The sequence below is a fragment of the Aphelocoma coerulescens genome, chromosome 1 (assembly GCF_041296385.1).
Source record: "Aphelocoma coerulescens isolate FSJ_1873_10779 chromosome 1, UR_Acoe_1.0, whole genome shotgun sequence".
Taxonomy (NCBI): Eukaryota; Metazoa; Chordata; class Aves; order Passeriformes; family Corvidae; genus Aphelocoma; species Aphelocoma coerulescens.
Window position 1 is genome coordinate 113,775,319 of NC_091013.1, and position 19,368 is coordinate 113,794,686.

Consider the following 19,368-nt stretch of genomic DNA (forward strand, 5'->3'; position numbering starts at 1 on the left):
TAATTTCAGACAGATACAATCTCTAGTTTTATTTCCTTGATGTTTGAAAAGTAGATGGTTTAATAGATATCATCTCAGCTGTATGTTTCAAGTGCTTTGAAACCGGGTCTCTCTATGGAAAACTTATTCCTTCCTCAAGTTTTATTTCAGGAAACGTTAAGTTTGTAAGTTATACTTTAAGTATAGATCTAATTTTTACTATAACTACAGCTTAAATTTGAAAAGACACATTTTTTCATTAGTTGGCTGAGACCTGGGAGTTCAGGTGAATGCAGAATGTTTCAGCAATAGTATCACAGCAAAGGAGGTTTTAGGAACAGCATTTCTTGAAGAGCACTGCTGGCAAAAATAAGCGGTGCTTGCTCATGTGGATTCCATTAAAATGCCTAAATAATTTTCTGACTGTGCATTTGAAATAACTGCCAAAATTACAAATAGCCAAGTTTAGACTGTGCTTGTGATAACAGCAAAATTAAAGATTAGATATTGGTTCCAAAGTCCTTTAATCTTGTGTTTTTAAGGATGTTTTTGGAAAGCTTTTGGAATTTCTGTTCTGAACATGAGATAGGAAACACACACTTGATTAAAACTAAGCATCATATTCAATATTCCCTAATGGACAACACCTATAATATTAGAGGGAAAATAATTCATTTCACTTTCATTTCAAACTAGGATTTAGCTTGTGTTTTGCTGTAGAATATAATATAGGATATGTCAAATGTCACAAAGTCTGCAATTCCATGTTTTGGAAGGTTTCAGAGTTACCTTTATTAGTTTATTGTCCCAAATTCAGTTTCAGGAAAATTAAGAATATCTTTTATGCATAATTATTTTACAGAGGAGAAAGTAAAGAACAGGCAGGCAGAATGTGCTTGCTGTGATTTCATAGCAGTTGCTAAAGAGAATAGAGAATTCCTAACCTTTTACATTTTGATTATTATTAAGGTATAACAAATCCTGTATTGCTGAAGCTACAATTATGTACAAATATGTTTTTTTCTATAATTATTATACTGATGATGAATTTGTAAAACTTTTGACAGCAATAATGGTTATGAGTTATCAGTCATTTTTGTAATGAGAGACTTTAGAGCAATGGTGCTACTCAAAATTGGAAATCCATGACACCAAAGATTTGGTGGCACTGTTAGACAGTGTCTTTGGTATTTATTCTGTCAAAACCCTTCCACTTCTAATGTTCCAGCATTCAACTGAAAATCAGAATGGATAGATGAGAGGAAAAAACAAAGAGTTAATAGCAATTCAATAAATCAGCAAATTTTAGGACATTATTATAGACACAAAGAAGATTATAGGCAGTAGAGACACTTTTACATCCCGATATCAGCTATTTTTGTTTGCTAGTTACAGCTGACTAGATAATTTATTTCAGGGAGGGTCTAAAAAAAAGTCATTCAAGTTTTTAACAAAACCTCACCATTTGAATTTCTTCATGAAATTATTTATAAATGAAGTATTTAAAATTTTGTTGCAAAGAATCATAGTAAATTTTTTGAAACACTTATTATAGTCTTTCAAAAGACTATAATACTAAAACAAGATGTTTAAAAATGAGAAGTAATAGTAAAAGACAAAAGCCAAGTATTTTGTAAGAAAATCTCCAAGTTAAATGTTTTTGACCGGCTCAGAGAACGTTTTTTCTTTGAAATGTGTTTTCTCTAAAATCAACCCATTTAATGTATTTTTCTAATTTAAAGTGCACTTTATTTATGAATGTGCCTCAGTTGTTTCTGACTCCTTTTTTCTGTCCCAGTATCTTCAGTAGGGTATTTAGACCACACTGTTTTTTAGTAAATCAAGTGTAAATGACTGTTGGGATGTCCCTTTCCCTCTCTACTGGAGCTGAAGCAGTGCCACCTTGTACCACTTGGTCCTTTCCCGATTTCCCCACGGCTGTGGTTCTGCTCTGCCACAATGCAGACCTGCAGGTCTGGAAGGGTGAAGCTGGAAAGGAAGGAGGCAAGCTGTACTTCAGGATTTCACTTCACTGAACACGTTCTGTCCCTTCTCTGCAATGCCTCCCAAAAGTTTTTAAGCGATCCTCAGAGCTGCTGTTTATTCTCTGCTGTTGCTTCCCTGCTCATGCTCTCCCCAGGTGTTGTGTTGGAGTTGAAGGGAGTCTGCATTGCACAAGGAACTGGATATAATGCATGACTGGGGGCAGTGGGGATCTGGAGCAATAATCCTTGAAGGCATTGGATGACTTGAATAGTGTCAGTCTGGTGGCTTCATCAAATGTAGGCCTAAGGAAACATAAACCAGGAAGTAGGGACTGTATTACAGTCTTAAACTGCACCAGGGGAAGTCTAGGTTAGACATCAGGAAAAAATTCTTTACTGAAAGAGTGATTGGGTACTGGATTTTTCTGCCCAGGGAGGTGGTGGAGTCACTGTGCCTGGACATGGCACTCAGTGCCATGGTTTAGTTGATGAGGAGGTGTTAGTTTGTAGGTTGGACTTGATAATCTCGAAGGTCTTTTCCAACCTAGTTCATTCTGTGATTCTGTGATTCTTTTGTAGGGAAGGGAGTTTGCAGGGATATGCCTGATCTGAGTTTTGTCTATCAAAATATGCTTGAACTTTGGTCAGAAACTGCTGGTGTGGTAGCTGTAATGATGTATTTTTCAGGGCATTAACTTTCCATATTGCCCTTAGTGAATGTAATATAGGAAGGCACTGCAGAAGCGAGGCAATGAGGAGCAGCAGAGAGTTAGTGGGGTTAGCAGCCGTCCTTGAGTTGGATAAGGAAAAACAGAAGTAGATCCTGCATGCTAAGAACTTCCCAGAAATAAAAAAAGAACATAGCTCCATTCTCTTTCCCATTATTCTGTTATTTCAGGAAAAAAAAGAAACTATATAGTCTTAATTTCTTTATTCATATTGAATTTGTTTATTCTATATATTTTTTTTTGGTTTTGTTTTGTTTTAATGGGGTGAAGTCCCACTTCTACAAGCTTTCTCTGAAGATGCTGGTTGTTAAAATTCTGTGTTGATTTGTTCATCCTTTTCCAATACCTTTTTTTTTTTCTATGGGAACTTAGACTTTTAAATTGCATTGTATTTCTTTAATGTAACATTACATACTCATTGAGCTTTAATGTTAGCAGCAGCAGAGCTTCTATCAATGTTCCCTCTCAGGCCACATACAGTTCTGTGGAGTTTTTATTCAGAGTTCTGCCACAATAATAAAAATTAGGATTGTTATTAAAAGCACTGAAATATGAAAAAAAATTAATCATGAGGATATAATGTACAATATCAGTTTCTTTACACTAAAGTCCCAATTTGCAAATGTGAGTGAAAGATTGACTTTACGTTTCCAGAGATGATTAGCTGCCAGCTCTAATCAAATTGAGAAGTAATTAGCAAATCAAAACTTGATTAGCTCTTTGCTTGATTTACTAAAATTACAGTTTATGCAGTTTAAATGATGGGGGAGGGGAAATGTCTCTTTTCTGCATGCATCCCACTGCTCTGTACCTAGGGGAGCAGGAGAGGAGGATCACTGCTTGCGGTGCTCAGCTCTCAGTTGCCCAGCACCAATGCTTGAGTGAAAGTGATGCTGGAGAAGCAACGACTTCATCCCTTTCCATCTGGGAAATAAATGTGTTGTGAGCAGCTGTGAAGAGTTGGTTGGAATACAGGTGACCCAGATAGCCTGAATTTTCATTGTCAGTGCTCTTCTTCCTTCATGAAGTGCTTCAGTGTTGTCATACAGTTATTAAAATGTGAAACCTGTGCATGTGATTCTGCAATGAAATAAGTTATCTAATTGATGCATGTGCTGTAACAATATAGGCAAGGTTGAAAGTGACAACAACTCATCTTGACAGTGTGAAAATTCAGTTTTCATCTCTGTCGCCTACTGGCTGTGGGACATTTGCCTTTGCTTAATTTCTGTTTTTCCTCTCTGTGGAACAGATATCATATATTTTGTTCTTTCACCTTGTTGAACTTCGAGCTTCTGATGGAAAAATAAATACATCTGTAATCTAAAATGCTCTAATAGGCTCCCCTCTAGCTGCATAAATCAAATACAAAATATTATATTTTTATCTTCATGAGACCAACACCGTATATGGTTTTTCAGGTATGCAGTTTGTTACAGTCTTCCTTGTCTGTTTTCTCCTTGAGATTAGATGGCTGTAATGCTTTCTGCATTTACATTGGGACCAAGACACATTTTAATGCATCTTTTATACTTGAGTCTTATTTGTTACTGAAGTAACTGCAGTGGAGAGCTTCTCAGAATTAATTTAATGGCAGAATTAGCAGGCAAGCTGTAATCCCATTGAAGTACCTAAAATCTGCACTTTTTGGAGGTAGCTTTATTGAAAAGCAAGAGGTTTAAAACAAATTCAGAACAGAGTGTAAGATGCTATATTTTTTTTTTCCCCCCTGGAACTGCCGTGCCAATATCTTAAAAATAAAACGTACAATTTAATGAAACAGAAGACTAGAGAGATAAGCCTAGTGATATTAGAGTATAGAGTATTGCAGAACTGCTGATAGAGAGTCCAATTCTGCTCTTAAATGCTAAGTGTGAAACACTAATTAAAGGAAATTGAATCTTCGTTGTGTTTGTATATATGAAAGCCAAATGGATTTCTCATATAGTCTACATTTCAGAGTACATTCCAGCAAAGTTGAAGAAAAAAATGGATGCTCTTTCCAATGGATTTCTTTTTCCTTTAGTTTTTAGAGCACTTTATTTTCAGACATGGGTTGTTTATATAGCAATTTAATATATTGAGTATTTTTGCCTCAGGCTGCAAGGTTGTGGCATGGCAGCTGATCTATTTCTCTTTTGGATTAAGTATTTAATCCATAAAATTTTCCTTACTCTAGGGGATTTCAGTAGCTTTAAACATTACTCTTGGGCTTTCCAACTTGTATAGACTATTAAATGAACTGTTGTGTATTTTTTATCAAAAGCTTTATTTACTTTTTCTTGAGCTCTTAGGAACCACACTGCAGTTACCTTCCCTGATTCCTTTCCTCCAGCAGACTCAGCCTGCTGTTAGGTAGGTTTCTCCTTTTCCTGCATCTGCAGATAAGGAAGTCTTTCTCCCATTGGAGTGAAGAGTGGCCCCACCATCAGCTTGCAGGGACTTTCACATCATCACAGGATGTCACCTCCAGTGCAGCTGTGGCACAGTTGTGAGGCACAATTTGTTTACCTTCAGCTCAAATGTGCTGTTGGAGGAGGTAGATCTCAAGAGGAGCAGGAGTGGCAGGAATCCTTGACAACCAAAGCTGATGGTTGATAGCTCTGTGAATGGGATTATATGATGTGTTCTGAGGCAGGACAGGGATTAAGCTGATATCTCTGATGTCCCATCTAATGCTCAATTCAGGTGCCTGATAGCTGGAACTTCAAGCTGAGAGAATTTGTACACTTAGAAGGAGAAAATTTGACTTAATAATTTTCAGATAAAATTCTTAAAGAAATAAGCAGAAAAAAAAACCAGAAAAACCCACCTTTTCTATGTAAAGACAATGGATCTGTTGTAACTGTGTTGCTGTCAAGTTACAGAAAACGTGAGTTTTCATTTTAAGGGGGGAGGAGTTTAATTTTTCTGCTTGGAAGTGTTGTGATGGGAGACAGCAACATTGGATAAAAATATGTATTTGTCAAAGAAAAGAAGATATTGTTTTGACAGTGGGAATGAGGAATACATAACTGAAACTTTAAGTTTCAAAACTGTTTGATATTAAGTGTTTTTTGTCTTGGTTAGAGTTTTTATTTGCTTATATTTCCAACTGCTTACAGTTTTTGCTCTGAATTACATTGTTTGCACTCAAATTTGCTAATAGATTTTTTTTTTATTTAAATAAATTAGTTTACCTAATTTCACCTTTTTTTAAATAAAAGGATTGTCAGAAAAAAACTTTTGAATGAATCTCAAGTTTTCTTCCAGGCAGTAGTTTTATAGGCTGTGATAGAAACCTAAAAGACATTAAGAGATCTAAGGAACACTTTTGTCTTGTGGGTAGCTCGGTTCAGGATTTTTGTATCATAGAAAGTTGCAATCTCTCAGGCTGATTTTTGAGATTGCTTTCATGTAGAAGTTGCTTTTTTGACTGAAATGACTGTGTTTCCCATTAAATTTGTACTGGGACAAGTAGCTTTCTTCAGAGCAGCCCATGTGGTCCTGTGCTTTTCTTTTGTGGCTAAACCAGTGCTGGTAACACAGCAATGTTTCGGTGTTGCTGAGTAGTGCAAAACCTTGTTTTTATCCAGCACCACAGAGACTGGAAGTCTGGGGATGGGCAAGTGGTTGGGAGGAGAGAGTGAGGACAGCAGGGCCCAACTCACCAAGGGGATATCCCATCCCATCTGGTGGTGTGCTCAGCCATAAAAGCTCAGGGCAGGATGAAGAAGGGACAATAAGGGTTAAGGTGTTTGTTTTCCTAAGCAGCCATTAACGTGCTCTGACTCCCTGCTTGCCGGGGAGGTGGCTGAACATCTGCCTCCCGATGGGAAGCAGGGGACTTTGCTGTACTTGAACATTCAGCTTCTGCTTTTCCCTATTAAACTGCAGTTGTCTCATTCCATGAGTCTTCTTGCCGCCTTCTCTTCTTCCCTGCCTAGCAAAAGAGTGGAATGAGCAAGAGGTAGGGTGGGTATTTGGCTGCTGGGTGGGGTCAAGATCCTGCAAAATGATGGGTGTGAAAGAAGTTGCTCCAATTTTTTTGGCTTAAAGGAGGTAGTCTTTCACAGGCTTTGAGGGGAAATCCCTGGGAAGTTCTAGGTCCTTTCCTGAGTCTCCAACTTTTTTTGGCTCTAGTATGTTATCAGTATGTTCTTTGCAGTGTAAACTTGAGTCCCACTTCAGAAAATTAACCATTGTCAGCACCAGCTGTAGCTGCAGCCGTGAAATTGTGCTTGCAAAAAAGGTCTGATCTGTTCTTGCTGGCCCTCAGGCAGTTCCTGCTGCAGTAGTGCTATGGCAGTTCCCTGGTACCTTTTCTCTGGCTCTTCTGGTGTTTCAGGGGGAATTCTTGGTGAAATGACTCTTTGGTAAACAATGCAGGGTTAGGGAAATGCCGAACTCCCGTTGATAAGTATTGCATTAAAAGACTAATTGCTAATGGCATCCCAGATTTTCAATATGAGCAGTAGTTGAGTAGGTAGATAAAAAGTCTGAGAGGTTTTAACCTTACAAACATTGTGTCTCAACAGATGTGATGCTGCTTCGTGTTGTGTGTTGCCGTAATTAAGAAGCATTGAGATGCTGTTTCTCTTTCAGAGATTTCAGACATGTTCTTGTGATTCAAATTTTAGTGAAGATCATAACCTGTACTCCAATAGCACAATTAAGGTAATTGACAAAGGCAAAACTAGTTTGCAAAGTTAATTAGATTTTTCCATCTCCTCACTTTCAATTAAGCTTGTTGTTCTGATGCATTTCTTCCTGTTTAATTGCTATTAGTTTTACACAGTGTAGAGGTTGTACTAGTGTAGTAGTTGGGTAAATAGTGGTTATTGAAATCGTCATGAAGCTGAACTATTTTTCCAAGCTGTGGTTGTCCTCCTCTGCTTGAGCCACCAGTTTTATAAGTAATATTTACTTCATTTATGTGGCAGTTTTGATTTGTGCTTTGAAGCACATTAGGTTTTTTGTTGTGTGGGGATTTTGTTTTCTTTTATTTTTTTCCCAGAGAACAAGAACCCTATTGTGTTGCAGAAACTGCTATAGCACATTAAAACAACTATAATTACAGCAGATGAAATATTAAGAGACTACAAATCCTTTAAACTGTTCATGGTTTAGGGTAGAAATTATAGTAGTGCTGAATGTTAAACCTGACAGTGTCAGAAAAATATTTATGGCTTGGGTAACACAGCAGTATTACAAGTTGGATTGCTGCCCTGCAGATCATACAGTTCTGTCAAACACTTTTCATGGGCAACTACGTTAGGATTCAGCTGAATAATTCACTCCTTTCAGAATATGTATTGGTTTGCAACACCATTGATAAATTTATTCTTTTGATAGTCATGTAGGTGAAAGGAGGACAAACACAGCTAAAGCAAGATTAGATGCAGATCACAGCTAGTGTTCATAAAGTGTGTATAAATACATATTTTAAAACCAAAGTGCTTGTTCCACGTGTGTATACAAGCATCTGTCCAGTCCCTGCAATCATGAGATACCACAATCCCTTGCTTCAGCTAAGTACCTTGCAGAGAGCGAAGGGTAAAAATTCCTGGTTTTCTTGAATATGGTGTCATTTCTACATTTTAGTGAAAATCCGAGGTTCGGCAAGTTTGAGAACTGAAACAACTCATATGGCAACATTCTTCACTGTGCTCTTCTATCCTGTATCTTACACCTCATGAGCCTGGATTGAGCTTCCCTACATGCTGTCCTCCTTTCATTTGCTCCATCTCCCCTCTGTGCTGGGGAATTTACCCTTCCACAGCTGACCTCCACATACACACACATACACACCAAGGGGTCCCTAGGCAGTAATGCTGTCCTGGCTGTGCCACAGGCCAAGTGAACTCACGCTGCTGCTGCAAAATGCAGTCCTGCCCTGTCAGCTTTATTCCACAGGAGTCTGTGGGTTGTGATCCTTGCCATCCCACGGGACATGGGGTGGCTCTATGCTGATAGTCTGGAGTTCTCACAAGGGGTGTGAACTGCAGCTGGACGAATCAATTCTTGTCATGCCATTGTGTGGCTTAAGATCCTAATGGAAAGCACAGCTGTATTGATCATGGTTTATCACTATTTTATTTTATTTTTTAAATGAATCTGGCTTTCTGTTGTTTAATTTGTAAACCCTTCCAGTCCAGACCCTAAAAACTTGCAGATTACTATTGTGCACATTGGTCCAGGAGTCTGGACATGGGAAATTTAATAATATTCTGGGTGAAAGTACCTTGATTTTCGAGTAATATGCCCATTCCATTGTCTGAATCGGAATAGTTTCTGAGTCTAATCTTACCTACTGCAAAAATATTTGTTTCTTTGAGACCTGTCCTCTTCTCTCCTGCAAGGTGATGTGAGAACACATACGGGCAAAAGATTTACACTTTCTAGGCATTTGCAGTGAAACATAAATGTTTAAAATGATTGAGGGCTGGCTGTTCAGCTAGATTTGTATTTCATCTTTTGTTCAGTAAAATCTAAGGGTCTGGTTTATTCTTTATTCAGTAGAGAACCAAAGACACTGCGTAAGACTGTAGGGAGGCTGTTTGGTTCTGTATCCAAGTTTCCCTAGATAAGAGGGATAAAAACAGAAAGCTTGATGTTTTCCATAGTGTTGTATGCAGAGATTTTTCTCAGTGACAATGTTACCATTCATGGTGATCCATTAGGCAACTGTCCTGCTTAATTATATGTTTCAAGTATGTCTTGATATGTCAAAAATATTTAGCTTCCTTCTTAAATGTATTCAGCTTTCCAGAGGACTGTGATCTTCTATCAGGAGAATGTGCTGGTCAAATTAAAAGGACCAAGGACAGTGGTTTTGGAAAACAATTGGGAAGTGTATGGTCTGTAAGACTTTTGATTTATAGGGTTTTCTTGTTTCCAACAGATATGTTTGGCTTTCTATGCCAGAAGGCTAATAGAGAGTTCTCAGAGAATTAAATGTACAAATAGGAGCTGGGAAACCTGGGAAATCTTTGCAGGTTTTCAGACTCCTCTTGGACAACAATGATAGCTCAGAAGTGAGTTGATTTGTGGCATGCAGGAGGGAATGTGTTTCTTGAATTGAACATTTTGTGGAGTAAGAACCTAATCTGTTTTATTTTGGGGCATGTGAAGGTGAGAGGGCACATCTCCTACCCATAGCACAAGCCCACATAACATAACAACACATTCTTTTCTGCAAATGTTATCAGCTCTTATCTATTCTTTTTTTAAAGCTGAATTAGTCATGTCATATATCTGCACTGTTCAGACAGCTGGTTTTGTGTTCTTTATAGTGTTGATTACATGATAAATTGGAACTCCATAAAGATCAGCAAAATAAAAACCATCATTTCTCAAGCAATCTGTATAAACATGGAAATGCAGGGATTCTGAATGCTCAAACTGTAATGCAGGTAGAACAGTCTCGTTCTTTTGAGGGCACAATAAATGGACTGTGCTTCTGGGTCCTGCAAGAGAGACCATTCAAAAGATTCCAAACAGAATATTTTCTTCCTGTTATCAAGATATCCATCTGTTTACCTCACTTAAAAAGGCTTATCAGTGTGTGATCCATTGACTACTTTTCCTCAGAGTTTACCTGGCAGACACTGCTGCTTTTTTTCTGGGTTGAGGAAAGGAACACCAGCTTCTACACATTCCTCTGGTGGTTTAGTTTATTAGGGAAATGATGCATTTAACACCCCTACAAACAAATCGTCTGTGTCATGGGATATTAACTTTCTCTTGCCTGAATTAATGAAATCTGTTTGAGGATATTTTTTTACCCAACCTCAAGTGCCTTAAATAGAAGGTTATTTTCTGGCAGAAGAAAATGCAGTTCACAGAACGCAATAAACTGCAAGGTCTAGTGACTGAACCACAAAATATTAAAGCTAAAATGATGTTGCATGTTAATTCAGAATTCTCCTCTATGGAGTAATTCCACGGCAATCAGGCAGCCATGTCAATATTTTGTTTCTCCGTGCAGCAGTTTTAGAAGAACCTAACTTTGAAAAAGTAGGCCTGGAGAGATGGAGAAATAAGGCAGAAGGAGATAAATCTGTCAGTTTTTAGGAAGACAAATGCACATATCCAGAAAACAAAGCCTAAATTCTGGGTTTAACATTACCTCCTGCATCAGCCACTGCCCAGAGAACCTGTGTAGGAGAGACTTGGCTTCTTGTACTTCTCATTGATATTCCTGAGTGATACTCATGCCTGTAGGTCAAGTAAAAGGTCACTCAGCCATAGCAGAAGAGAAGATGCCTGCCAGCCTCAGGTTAGTGCTGCCTCTGGAGGTTTATATGTCAGCCACTTGGATTTCACTGTATACCTTTATTAAATACTAGAATTAAATTAAATGCTATGTAGTCATTCAGGAATTAATGGAAACTGTGTAAACTCTTGTAAATACTCCAGGTATATATTAGTTTTGATGTATGTGACTAAGAAGGTATCTGAAGTTTGAACTGTAGGAATTCTGTATATTTTTGTCTCTTTCTCAAGAACTAAACCAGAGATACTTATTTAAATATCAGTCTGAAACTTGTTAACAAAATTTCTTTGGAAAAAAAAAAAGACCCTAATTTCCAAACTGAGTATAAAGTATGAGATATCAGTAAAGCCACATCTGACTTTTTGTTTTGTTGCTGCCATATTGTGCTCTTAACACTGCTGGGAAATAGATGGAGCAGTCAGCTGCAGCAGAAATCTCCAAAGGATCACTCATGTTTGCTTCCTCAGCTGCTGCCAGTGTGGTATTTTTCAGTTTGCCTCTGCAGGAAAAGGTTCAGAAAGGATGAGAAGAAGAGCTGGTGTTAACAAGGACCAGTTTGGGCTCTATTCTTTGGAAAATCAAGCCCCCATCTTTTATATTTAAAAGCTTCAGCATTAAAAACACCGAAAACATACAAAAATGTTGCCAAAAAGGCAGGCTTTTAATAAGAATTTGAGAGGTTTAAGAATATCCTCCACCATTGTAAAAATACAATGAATTTTTAACTAACCTCTTCATGAGTATCATCATTATTCATAAGTACTTTTAACAAACTGGGAAATAAATTTGAAAATCTGTTAATGTTGTGATTATGAGTAAATTCAAACTGATTTTTTTTTTTTTGTTAGTAACTTCAGGGGCTCTAAGTACTGAGTAAATGGAGGGAAAAAAAAAGAAAAAGGAACAGCAAAACAGCAAAATAATGGAAATAGAGAAAAGCTAAAGGCTGTATGTGTTCTAATGTACCATTGCAAAGTTTAGGTTTTGGTGCTTCCAGTACAGAATGCAAACATTAGTATCAGTGGAGAGATTTCCCTCCAGTATTCCTGTAATGACATTTGCTGTCCTTGGGAGGTACAGACTTATATGGGAAATAGGAAAAAGAAATATAGCTGTTATGATGGAACCGCTTAAGGTGATGAGGACAATCTTTGCCTTTGCTTCTATTCCAGTGCTTTAAGTCCTTTATGGAATTTCTATTTCTATGTGTTAGCTTTGTGATCAGGTTTTTTTCCCCCTCATTCTGGATTCAACACAAAAAATAATCCGGCTTATTTGACAAGTATTGATATCATATTACAAAGAAAAGGAGGAAGCATAATAAAGTAGTACACAATTTTGGGTCACCTACAGAGGCTCCACCTCTTGGTCTTTCAAAAATCCACCTTCAATTTCATTTGTGAAAGAAGATTTTTAAGTATCTTTTTTTCTTTTCTCGTGGTTACATCTAAATGGGAAGTCATCCAATATGTCTTTGCCTCTGTTGAAAAATCTTTAAGCCTGCCTTTTCAGATATACAGAACTTTGAGAATCAATTAGATTATTGTCCTCGTTAATGAATAACACCATTTCAGTATAGATGTATATTGTATGTGTTCCAAGCTTATTTCTTGTTGTATCAGCTCAGATTATACAAATTGCAGTAAAAATAAAATACATTTATGGTTCGGTAAGAAGGAGGATATAGATCGTACAGAAGATGGACTTATCTCAGTTTTTCATTTACTTGGATTCATTTCTGTTTTCTTTTATTCTTTTAATAGCAATGCTAGTTTTCTGTTGTTTAAGTGTTGCTACCATATTCATTAAATAATGTTTATTTTGAATTTTTGTTCATCAGGACTCTTATCCCCATTAATACCAAGAGCCTAACATTACATTTTGACCTCTTATTAGTATTCTTACTGTACTAAATAGAAGAGTATTTCTTCAATAATTGATAAGATAAAAACTGTAATGTTCTGCAACTCTCTCATTTTTCCTCATTTGGCTCCCTTATAAAGGTGCTGTGCAGCCATCTTCCTAAGCAGAGAGCACATTCCTTGCCTAAGGCCAAAACAATTATCTGCCATCAAGAAGAAGTTAAACCTATGTGGATGAGGGGGAGAAGAGGCTTGAAGTGCTAGTTATAAATTCTAGCAGCAAATCTGCAGGAAAGTGAAAGGAATCTGTGAGGGTACCCTTGAAAGCAAAGCCATGTCCCATTTGGCATAAAAAGCTCTGGGCTGCAGAGTTAGGACAAGCTGAAAGGGTAAGCGTGCTGCAAGGTCTTTGCATGTTTGCTCTTTTAAATGACTTGAGGAATAGTTTGGCTGAAGATAGACGTGTTTTTAGATCTCTCTATGTAGTTAGACATGTAAAAGGGCAGCATTGCCAACAAGAAACTGTGTCTGGATATATTACGAGGGAGTATTTTGGCTTACGAATCATTTTGTCTTTTGCTGGTTCAAGTTGCTGTGTTATTTTTGTTTCTTTTTCAGTTACAGCATTTGAAATAATGCCTTTGTCACTGCTATTAGACATAGGCTTGTGTCTTAATGAGCAGTACTTTGTGAAGCAGCAGAGTTTACCAGAAATACAGTGTTGCTTTCATCCAGATGATTGCAGGAACGGAGGCCTTAAGAGACATTTGTGTTCTTGCACAATTTGTCTGCTTTCCTTTAAGCCGTGTATAAGCATGCTAATCAACTTTTTTTTTTTGTGAAGGATATTTCTCAGGGTCCATTAATTTTGCTGTCACATAGCTGATCTCATGGATAAACTGCTTGTTTGTGGATGCTGAATGTCTAAATAATCAAGAGACCAGAATATAAAAGATATGACAAAGAATTATTTTCTTTTCTTCCTTGGGATAGAAAGTTCTCGTATGAACACAAATATTAACTGTTGACTACATTGTCAGCTAGACATAGCTTTTAAGGGAAAATATTTAAGAATCATTTTGGTACAGAAGAATGCTGATTTTATGAAATTCTTCTCTTTTCCCCCTTCCTGCCCTCCCGCGCCTCTTTCTAATATAGATGTGCTTCATATTTTGCTATAGCTTTTCTTTTTTAAAAAGTGGTTGTAAAATGTAAGTCATGCTGTAGCTGTTTCTCAGACTGGCTGTATTTTTATTGAGATTAAAAAAGGTGTTGTCACAGTCAAGTTTTTATTTAATTTTCATTACTATTTTCCATTCATTCACTGTGTAAGTGATAAGGCTGTGCTGTACTACTTGATCTATAAACACAGGTAATAGAAGATCCCATATCTTGCAAGAATAGAAAAACTAACTATAAAGAAAAAACAACAACAACAACAACAACAAAAAAAACCTCAGAGAAATAGAATCAGTAAGATGGTGACACAGTCCTGCTTGGCACAGTGGGCTGTAGGTTGAGTCTTGTAAGAGCCTTTGTTGTGATCCTGGCTGCATGAGGAAAGGAGATTCAAGGGGCTGTTTCAAGAAAACCAACAGTTTAGGTTTGTAGAAGTGTCCTTTCTATTAAATGGGCTTTGGAGGCTTCCAGCCTGGGTTGAGAAGTAGAAATTGGTATCAGTGTTGAGGTGGAGAAGGGGATAGGACAAGAAGGCTGAGAAAATGAAGAAAGCTTACATTTATCCAATAAAGAAAATTATGTAAATGCCTTTTAGAATGTGTTGATGCACAGGTGGGATTCCTTGGGGCTTTACATAGTTGTACTGGGTTTAGAATGCAAGAGTGTGCTGTTTCCCTGAGGTGATCCAGAGGATTCACATTGGAGCACCCATTGCTAATGGGATACTGCAGTATTTATCTGCACTGATAAATCTTTTCTCTGGTGGTAGCCACATCTGGAGCAGATTTGAGCTGAGCAAAAATGCACTTGTTTAGGCCAAAACAAGGAATGCAGTCATGCAGAAGCCAGGATGAGCTCTTTTTTATTATTATTTTTCCCCCTTTTTCCCCTTCTCTAAAAAGATGATAAGAGCTATATTTCAGAGATACTATGCAAAAAGCCTCTCTAGACCAAAATGACGAAGAATTTATTAGAGGATGTAATAGCTATAGTGATTTAAGTAAAGTTTAGGAGGCTGAGATGCAGGTGGTTATTACTCTAGAAAGTATTAATGAAGGAGATTTTAAAAGGGGGGCAGGAAGGGATGGTGCAGAATTAAAAACTTCAATTGAGCTGTAATATATCTGAAATACGTGCTAGACATCTATAACAATAGGCCAGAGGAAGAGGCTAATGAGGTTTTAATTTGGCCATGGTAGAAGAGAACGAGAATAAAGAGTTAGAATGGTGAGACAGGTGCCTAAAGCTGTTACATTCACTCATGTTATATGAGTTTTTGGGTGGAACTGTGCAGACATGAGACCTGTGTCAAGTACAGTGGTCTTGGAGAATCTTGCAGAGAGCTGGGGGGAAATGAGGAGGCTCTGATGAAGGTCATTGAGGAAAAAAAAAAATAGAACACAAAATGAAGCTGGTAAAAGACAAGGAGTGACACAAGGTTTTTTAAAAAAAGTGAAGTTTTGACTTCAAAAACTTGGAGCAAAGTGGCACAGCTGGAATTAAAACAAAATGGGAAGGGATAGTAGTTGGTTAAGTCATGAATGTTTTGAATTTGTTCTTTAAGATAATTGAAAGGACAAAAGGAAAGTTTGAGGGGAGAGAGAGTAGTTACCTAATTTTTTTCTTCTGTGAATACCACAGATACAAAATATCTTCTTTCAGAGGCAGGAACTTGAGCTCTTCAGTGGCCCTCTGAATTCAGGATAAATGTGTAAGGAATGAAGGCCCTGCCAAGGAAGTATTTTCTTTGAAATTAGGAGTGAGTTTCATGTTTTTAAAGTAATAAATACTTGGTGTTTGTTTAATTTAGGAAGCAAAAGGATTATTCTGAATTTAATATTTATACACCTGTAATAAATTTTCATAATTATTTTGATTAGCAGCATATCTTATACACAGCCTCTCTAACTGCTGTAAAGAATCTTGCTTATATAATGAAAGGATTTCTCTAAGTAATGTGGCTATGACTAATAAGAAATGTGCTTGTTTTCCTGTTACAGTGTTTTAAATAACCTCTTAAAATTCAGTTTCACAAGGCTTTGCCAATTTATGTGTAAGCCCATATGATATCTAATAGGTTATAAATATAAAGCAAACATAAAAATGTTTTCTCTTGGTTTTTTTCTATTCACTTTTTAATAGGCTTCATAAAACCCATCAATTATAATGAAGTCCAGAATTTCTTTTACAAATTACTCCTTAAGGTTCAGCTAGAAATGTACTACTTACTCTTCTGAAAGCTCTTAAAATCTCACAACTGCTAGTCTTTACATTAGGGCAACATACATATATGTATGTACATATCTATACATAAATATATGCGTATATATATAGCATTCTGAATGCATTAAAAGTCTGTCACATTCAAAAGACAAAGACTGCAAAGAAAAATATCAGATTTTCAGTCTAAAACTTTCCTCCCAAATGTGAATGTTTCAGCATTGTCACCTGGAATACATCAGATATTAAAAAGTGAGAATTTCAGAAGACAAAGATGAAATAGTGAATGAATGTAAGATGTCTGTTGTTCTCATCTGTCAGGAAAAAGTAATTTGAAGTATGACAGTGATTGAATTTTTAATATGCACTTAATTGAATCAATTGTGTTAATGTGTCCAAAATTCGTGTCAGACAAGGCAACAGGTATGATTATATCAAATTTGGTTACAATAAATATTCCCACCACCCTAATACAACTGGCATTATGTAAGCCTGGTTCTTCTGAAACTCCTGCTTTTAGAACTGAGAATGCCTTTTCTCATAAGATAACTGTGCCTGGGGTTGTTTACCTGAGATTTTGACAGCAATTTTGCATCAGAGTTGCTGGGGCAGGTTTGTTGTTTTTATAGTCATTCTTTGGCTTAATATGTAAAATAGTAAATATTTGTGAGTTTTATTATTTCTATTGAATGGTCAAAAACTGTGTCTAAAACACTATCCTTACCTCTTCCTTTCTCAAACATTGTGTTTTGCTTTCCAGCCAGTTCAGCAGTTTAGGGTCATCATTACCATATTGCCAGGTCACCAAGATCTCTGCTTTTATAGTTGGTTTGGGTTTTTTTTTTCCAATTTATTTCTCTGTTTGCAAACTAAATTCATTTGTGTGCATGAAAATTACTACATCATCTAATGCTGTCTTGGGGCAAGTCATCATTTGCTGATGATGTCCAGTTGTTCAGTACTGGAGCTGGAAATGTCAGTTTTTCTTTCCATCAGTGCAAACCCTGTTTTTTTTTTTTATTAATAAGCATGATGTGATTAAGATACAACATTAATTTAAATGCCTTTTCCAATTCTGTTTGCTTAACATAGGGAGAGCTATCTCACAGACCAGTGCTGAATGCCAGTGCTGTTCCTTGGTAGGGAATGGAGACCTAATTTGCTCTTTCATTCCACTTGTAGAGGGAGGCCAAGTATTTGCCCAATTCCTTTGCCCCTCGTTATGTTTTCCTCTGTCAGTGGACAAAATGGCTCTGCTCCAAGAAAATTATTTTCCCCAGCTTAGAGGAGGAAAATAAAGAGCTATGATTCATTCCTCCAGGGGTTCGTTAAAATGCATTTTATATGACTGTGGTGGTTAAATAATTCCTGTTTCAGTTAGTGGAAGTTCATTCTGGCTTTGGAAACTTTCAGGTAATAAAAATTTTTACTCTGAGAAATCCTTGTTTAGTTCTGAGTATGAAGTTCAAAGTCTTTTATTACAAGCATAGAGCTCCTGAAGGGAATTTGTTACATTTCAGAACAAGGCTGCTGAAGAATGCAAAGCTCCTTTTGTTTAGTGGGCAAATAATAGGTGGGGATCGTGTGTGACCTCTCAGTGCCCAAGCCTGGCCAGGAACCCATATCCTGGCTGCCATAAAGCAAGCAGGGGAAGAAAGTCCTACATGTTATTTTAAGCTTGCTATGAGGAGTTAGTTTGCAGAAGAAAACATAAAGTTAATACCCAAACTAGGTTTTATAGCTTCCCTCTAGCTTCTGAAGTGTTTGCATATAGATGAGAGTGTGATACACGTTTTCAGCAGTCGGCTTCCTGTCACTCATAAATATTTTTTTTTCCCTCAGGGTATCTCAATCAGTGTATCTTTTTATTGAAAAGTTTGCTTTGGATGTCTGAGCAGGAATGTCAGGCTTAATCAGAAAAATCTGATGCCTGTTGATTTTGATGTCAGAAGGAAAAAGTAAACTTATCTGTAGATGCTCTTAACAAGTCCATCTGATAGTTTTGGATTTGGAGTTCCTGAGCTGATGCAATATGAAAAGAGAGAGCCATCAAATTGGCTCTTTTGTGGAGATGGATTTTATTTCTTGAAATGTAATTGGGTTTCCTGGTATCAACCGTAGATGATAGTGCCATTGCAAATTAGAGTTCAAATTGCCTTGATAGTGCCATTGCAAATTAGAGTTCAAATTGCCTTGACTAAGACTGTGAGAATATCAGTGGTTAACTCTGTTTTGCTTTTTCACACAAATATTTTTTAGCACTTAACAGAAATATATTTTTTAAAAATGTAATTTGCAAACTGATTTAGGTCATGATGGTAATAGTATTCTCAGGAATATGTTACAGAATGAACTACCAAATGACTAGAGCTCTTCTATCAGTAGCCAATTTACTGAGAAAAAAATCAGATCATTCGCAGCATACCATAATATTGCTATCTTGGTTAAATTCTGTGGTTATTCTGTGCAAATAGTTGTCAAAGAGTTTGTATTATTAAAATCTGCTTTGAATCTAAGATGCCTTTCACCAAAAAAAAAAAAAATGATCAATTATATACTCCGGGTAAGAATCCCTTGCCAGAAGCCATTTAGTATCACCTTTTGACTAACTCTAAGATTTGTGTGTATTTTATACTCAGTGAAATTCTATGCACGCTGTTGCAACTGCTGGCATGCTGCTGGTTGTGTTCCAGAAGTACAAGTGGAGAAAAATCTCTTTCTTGTCTGACCTACAAGAACAAGAATCAGTAGCAACAAAATTTTTTGGTGACCAGACGCTGGTTGCTGAAAAAGACATGATGTAGTTCATTAGTAGGTCTCACAAAGGTTTGATTTAATGGAATGAGTACAGGGCTGTGTGCAAGGTGGTGCCAAGGGGCAGGAGTACTGGTGTAGGCACAAATGGATAGCGTTGAAGAAAAGGCAGAAGACTGGAATCTCTTAGTCAGGAGGTACTGGGAAGAGTTGAGTAAGGAGATGAAGTCAGAAGCATAATTCTGTGACATTTTGAATAACAAAATAGGCAGCCTAATTGTGAGATTAAGATGAGAATTTATTATGATTAGAATTTATTTCATACACCTGGAAGAAGGCTTTGCCCTTAAGGGAGAGAGAAGTTTCTGTATTAAAATGTGGAGCAAGTAGAGTGTAGATACTGC

General features: G+C 37.0%; 1 protein-coding gene across 23 annotated transcripts in view; it reads left to right on the forward strand.

Annotated features, from left to right (window-relative positions):
• CADM2 (cell adhesion molecule 2) overlaps positions 1–19,368 on the forward strand; it is a 589,213-nt gene that overhangs the window by 331,674 nt on the left and 238,171 nt on the right. Inside the window, exon 1 of one of the 23 annotated variants that reach the window (XM_069025086.1) lies at positions 7,326–7,348. The exons of the other annotated variants lie outside the window; for them this stretch is intronic. The gene's annotated coding sequence lies outside the window, so the exon portion shown is untranslated. Of the gene's footprint in view, positions 1–7,325; positions 7,349–19,368 lie in introns of those variants that run through there. 23 annotated transcript variants of the gene reach the window in all.